We start from the raw sequence: 6,260 nt of genomic DNA on the forward strand, positions 1-6,260 counted from the left end.
GAGCTGCTCCTGAGTCTGTGCTGGGGAAACGGGGAAGCTCCCTTTCAAGGAGGAGCAGCACAATGGCACCTTTGAGCTCTGTGCTGGGTGGACACTCCAGGATGCTTGGCATCCTGGTCTTCTTTTGGACTTTGCCCAGCAGGAAGGGGTGGAGTAGAGGTTGTCAGTGCCTCAGATTTAAAAAGTTCAAAATGTGACTTGGGTAAGAGTGCTGAGGAGCACCGTGCAAATAGTAACCACAGATGCACAGATATTCAAATTAAAGTTCCAACATTATTTGAATTTCATACTGTTGAGAAGAGTATGTGTTCTGAATGGGGGAACAGTGGTTTGGGTACACATGCTTATGTGTCTCAGTAGTGACTCTATAGCCAAAAATGAAAGTGTTCAGTATCACTGCCCATTACCATACCCCCAACTCTACCAATTATCATTTGCATATCCCTACGTGGAGGATTTTAGCTGGATGAAGCAGTGTTAATTTCTGCTCAACACTGAAACGGATTAGGATATCACACTGGAACCCACAGTAACAAAATGTTGACCTATGAAGACAGAAGGATTTTCCAATATTTCTAGATCTGACTAATCAGAGAAGCCTTGGTATTGTAGAAGACAAGTAACCTTGTATTAAGAATATTCTGTTTCTAAGAATATCCTTGGAAACTACTGAAGAAAAAGTGGTCCTGGATAACTCATGGGATTTCCAGAGCAGAGCAGCCTGAACACACACTTCATAGATGAACCTAGGTGGATGGTGTCCCTATTTCTTCTTCTACATGCCTCCCCCTTTCCAAAATATAACATAATCTTATATAAGACTGTGTTTGTCTTATTTCTAGGGGACACATTTATAAAATTCCATTGATAATTAAATGGCCATAATTATGAACTACAATAAAGTGGTCTATATTTGAATCTTATTTTTCTAAGGGATACTTTTATAAAATGCCACATAAAACTGAACAGCCACAAGTATGAACAGAATGAGACAGTCTGATACTCCCCCTGCAAAGTCCCAATTGCCCTACATTTATGGTCAGTTTTACAATCACATTGTAAGCTGTTTTCTCACATTGGTCTTCAACACACAGAATTTTCTCTGCAGCCTGCTGATATTCATTCCTCTCCACTCTCCTTCTGAGTATGGCTTGATATTTTATGATCTAAACCAATCCTCCCTGTATTTATCTACCATTTCATATCTGGTTTCTTTCCTTGCATTTAGGGAGAATTCCATTTTTTAATCTCTGAATTATGGTTTGTTTTATTTCTCATTAACGCTCTCTGAATATTGATTTAAAAATTTGATAACAAAATATTGTGTTTCCATAGGGTCTCTTTTAATTAACTTCATTTCTTGCTCTCTGTTCAAATGTTTATTCCATTCTATCTTGAAGATACCTATCTGCCCTTTCATAAAAGATTTGCATTGCCTCATATAACTGGCCACATCTTATCACTTCAGGCTTGGTATCAGTCTTGTGTGATGGTTCATTTTAGTGCAGGGTTGTTGGCAATTTGAGAATACTTTTATGGCAAGGAGGATCTATAACTGGAAATGCTAAAGATAGGAACCTTGTCTGGTGTGCACAACTGGGTCCTCGGCTGCATATGCAAGAGTCTCTCCTGGCCCTTTCTTCAGGGGTCCAAATAATACTGCAATAAGGATCCTACACTATGGTGTTTGCTACAGATAGCATGAGACTTGCAGTGTGACAAGTTCAATAGTTTTTCCCCCAGGATAAAAAACGATGTATTCTGAAGGTGAGTGCAAATACAGTTGGCAGTTGTTCCTTGGTTATGTGACAAGCAAGACAGTTTTAGCTGAGTTTGTGAGTTTTATAGATGACAGAGAGCAGGTGCTTGCATCTATTAGTTTCTTCAATTTATTGTCATGATTGTGTCAGGTTTCTGAAGACATTGTGTGAGAAGGGAACCTGGATATGAGTGATTCTGACCAGGGAACAAGTGGTTGACCTTCAGGTAGAAAGGGAAGGTCAGAGAGGTTTAGAGGGGAGTTCCAGGCAAACTTGCTCTCATTGTGTGAGTGGCAGCAGAAGTTGAAATACTGGAAAAGTCAGATTTCTCTTTGATTTGATGAATGTCATAATGAAGCACAAGATTCTGACAAATGTCCCTCAGCTGAAGCCCTTTCCTTGGATTTCTCCAATATCAAGAATGAATGGAGATGCCGCAGATTCGCCATAACCTCTCCCGGTCCTTTCTTAAAAAAATAAAAATAAAAAGCGAAGCCTTAGGGGGCTGCCCCGCCTTCTCGGCTGGCTGGGCAGGGGGCCCGGAAGCGCCGGAAGCTTTTTTTCCTCCTGGTGTGGGTGTTGCCTTGGAGACGCGGGCTGGCAGAAAACAGCCATTTTCATGTGTAAATGGCCAAACCAGTAAGAACTGCTCTCCCACGTCTCTGAGAAGCACAGGGATGGAGGAGTTAATGTGGATGACATCATCATACCCCTGAGGCCTCTGAGTACTCCTGAACCCCCAACCCCAGCAGGACCAGAGATGAGTTTTCGGTCATGAAAAGGAAGAGAGGCAGACCTAAGGGGTCCACAAAAAAGCCAAGTGCAGAAGAGGACCTGGCAGAAAACACTGTTAGTCCAAACGAGGATGGCCAACTGGTCCCGGAGGAAGGGAGTGGCCTGACCCCCAGCAGCCTGGAGTGCAGCAAGTGCTGTCAGAAGTTCTCCAACACACGCCAGCTGCGGAAGCACATCTGCATCATCGTGCTGAATTTGGATGAGGAGGAAGGAGAAGCAGGTAATGAGCCAGACCTTGAAGTACAAAAGAAGTATAAGGAAGATGATCGAGAAAAGGCTCCCAAAAAACCTCGGTCCCAGAAAACAGAGAAAGTCCAGAAGGTCTCCTCAGGAAAGGAGGCACGGCAGCTCTCTGGAGTAAAGAAACCCATCACCAGCGTGGTTTTAACTGCTCAGGAAGCCATTCCAGGTGCTACCAAGATTATTCCAGTGGAGGCTGGGCCCCCGGAAACAGGAGCAGCAAATCCTGAGCCCACTGCAGCTGACCTGGTGCCGAGGAGAGGGTACCAGGAGTATGCCATCCAACAGACCCCTTATGAGCAGCCAATGAAGTCAAGTAGGCTAGGTCCTACCCAACTGAAAATCTTCACTTGTGAATACTGCAACAAGGTCTTCAAGTTCAAGCACTCACTGCAGGCCCACCTGCGGATCCACACCAATGAGAAGCCATACAATTGCTCCCAGTGCAGCTACACCAGCGCCATCAAGGCCAACCTCAGTGTGCACCTACGCAAGCACACTGGTGAGAAGTTCGCCTGTAACTACTGCTCTTAGACCTGCCTCAGCAAAGGCCACCTCAAGGTGCACATTGAGCGGGTGCACAAGAAGATCAAGCACCACTGCCGGTTTTGCAAGAAAAAGTACTCTGACATCAAGAACCTCATCAAGCACATCCGGGACACGCATGACCCACAGGACAAGAAGGTCAAGGAGGCCCTAGACCAACTCCGCCTAATGATGAGGGAGGGCAAGCAGCAGCTGCTCTATGACTGCCACATCTGCAAGGGCAAGTTTAAGAATGAGCTGGACCGGGACCGCCACATGCTGGTTCATGGCGACAAGTGGCCCTATGCTTGTGAACTCTGTGGCCTCGGGGCCACTAAGTACCAGGCCCTGGAGTTGCATGTCAGGAAGCACCCCTTTGTGTATGTCTGTGCCATTTGCCTCAAGAAGTTTGTCAGCTCCATCAAGCTGCACTCCCACATCAGAGAGGTGCACGGGGCAGCCCAGGAGGCCCTGGTCTTCACCAGTTCCATCAACCAGAGCTTCTGCCTCCTGGAGCCAGGAGGGGACATCCAGCAAGAAGCCCTGGGGGACCAGCTGCATCTAGTGGAAGAGGAGTTTGTGTGCCAGAGGGTAGATGTGCTAAAAGAGGAGACTGGTCCCGAGGGTGCTCAGTGTGAGGAGGAGCAGAAGGAGCTAGAAGTCCCTGTGGAAATACCTGGCCCAGAAACGCCCTTGGCCAGCCCTCAGGCTGAAAGTGATGCCCTGCCACCCTGTGAGCTGGAAACCACTGTGGTCTCAGCAGATCTGCATTCTCTTGCAGTGGTTTCCGATGATTTTTTATTGAAAAATGATACCTCCTCTACTGAGGCTCATGCTGCTGCCGAGAAGACCTTGGACACCCAGCATGGAGGCTCAGCCTAGACTCAAGGTGAAGAAATCATTCTACTCCTGTCCAAGACCAAAAGTACTGGGCCCAGCCCAGAGGCCCAGAGTGCCAAGAGCCCTCTAGGTGAGGGCCAGGAAATGACTGCCCTCCCAGCCAGTGAGCCTGATCCCAGCACATGTCTCAGGCCGAACCTAACCGAGGCCTCGGACCTCCTTCCTCCAGTGGCCAGTGAGGGGGATGCTGATGTGCTCCAGTCTGACTCTTGTAAACCTGCCTCTAAGCACCAGCCTGGCAGCACTGCTTTCATGAAGGTCCTGGACAGTTTGCAGAAGAAGCAAATGAACACTGGCCTTTGCCAGAGGATCCGCAAGGTTTACAGAGGCCTGGAGTGTCAATACTGTGGCAAACTTTTTTGGTACCAAGTGCATTTTGACATGCATGTCTGCACCCACACCCGAGAACATCTGTATTATTGCTCCCAGTGTCATTATTCTTCCATCACCAAAAACTGCCTTAAACGCTATGTAATTCAGAAACACAGTAATATCTTGCTGAAGTGTCCCACTGACGGCTGTAACTACTCGACTCCAGATAAATATAAGCTACAGGCACATCTTAAAGTTCATACAGAGCTGGACAAAAGGAGCTATTCTTGTCCTGTGTGTGAAAAGTCTTTTTCAGAAGATCGATTGATAAAGTCACATATCAAGACCAACCATCCTGAGGTCTCCATGAGCACCATTTCTGGGGTGCTTGGGAGGTGGGTGCAGCTGAAAGGGCTAATTGGAAAGAGAGCCATGGAGTGCCCGTACTGTGATTTCTATTTCATGAAGAATGGCTCAGACCTTCAGCGGCACATCTGGGCTCATGAGGGTGTGAAGCCCTTCAAGTGTTTGTGTGAGTATGCAACTCGTAGCAAGAGTAACCTCAAGGCACATATGAATCTTCACAGCACTGAGAAGATGCGCCTGTGTGACATGTGTGGCAAGAAATTCAAATCAAAGGGGACGTTGAAGAGTCACAAGCTCCTTCACACAGCTGACGGAAAGCAGTTCAAGTGCATGGTGTGTGACTACACAGTGGCCCAGAAGCCACAGTTGCTGTGGCACATGGAACAGCAGGCCTCCTTCAAGCCTTTCCGCTGCGCTCACTGCCATTACTCCTGCAACATCTCAGGCTCCCTGAAGAGGCACTACAACCGGAAACAACCCAGTGAGGAGTATGCCAATGTGGGCAGTGTGGAGCTGGCAGCTGAAGCGCTCATCCAGCAAGGTGGTTTGAAGTGTCCTGTCTGCAGCTTTGTTTATGGCACCAAATGGGAGTTCAACAGACACTTGAAGAACAAACATGCCTTGAAGGTGGTGGAAATTGATGGAGACCCCAAGTGGGAGCCAGCAGCAGAAATGCCTGAGGAGCCCTCCACTCAGTATCTGCACATCACAGAGGCTGAAGAAGACGTTCAGGGGACGCAGGCAGCTGTGGCCACTCTCCAGGACCTGAGATACACCTCTGAGAGCAGCGACCGCCTTGACCCCACGGCTGTGAACATACTACAGCAGATCATTGAGCTGGGCACTGAGACTCACGATACCACTGCTCTAGCCTCAGTAGTTGCCATGGTGCCTGGGATGGTGACTGTGGTAAAGCAGGTCACTGAAGAGGAGCCCAGCTCCAACCACATGGTCATGATCCAAGAGACCCTCCAGCAAGCCTCCATGGAGCTATCTGAGCAGCATCACCTGGTGGTGTCCTCTGATGACATGGAGGGCATCGAGACCGTGACTGTGTACATGCAGGGTGGGGAGGCCTCGGAGTTCATTGTTTACATGCAGGAGGCCATGCAGCCCCTGGAGGAGCAGGCAGGGGAGCAGCCAGCTCAGGAGCTCTAGAGGACCTCAGCCTCTCAAATGCACAGGACAGGTTCCTGGGCACCCAGGGCAGAGACCACCCAGCCACCTGGCCTGCATGGTAGCACTGTCCCCTGCACTCCCAGCCCAGAGGCCCAGGTGGGCTCTCTTCACCACTGTTTGGGTGTTCAAGGCAACGGCATCACCAGCAATACAGGACCTTGGTCCCCAGCACAGACTCAACCC

General features: G+C 48.5%; 1 pseudogene; it reads left to right on the forward strand.

Annotated features, from left to right (window-relative positions):
- Positions 1–2,450: 2,450 nt before the first annotated feature.
- LOC101710058 (zinc finger protein ZFAT pseudogene) lies at positions 2,451–6,056 on the forward strand (annotated as a pseudogene).
- The last annotated feature ends 204 nt before the right edge of the window (positions 6,057–6,260 follow it).

Source organism: Heterocephalus glaber, unplaced genomic scaffold, assembly GCF_053883595.1.
Source record: "Heterocephalus glaber isolate CG9 unplaced genomic scaffold, H.glaber_assembly_v1.0 deba00001444, whole genome shotgun sequence".
NCBI classification, from domain to species: Eukaryota; Metazoa; Chordata; class Mammalia; order Rodentia; family Bathyergidae; genus Heterocephalus; species Heterocephalus glaber.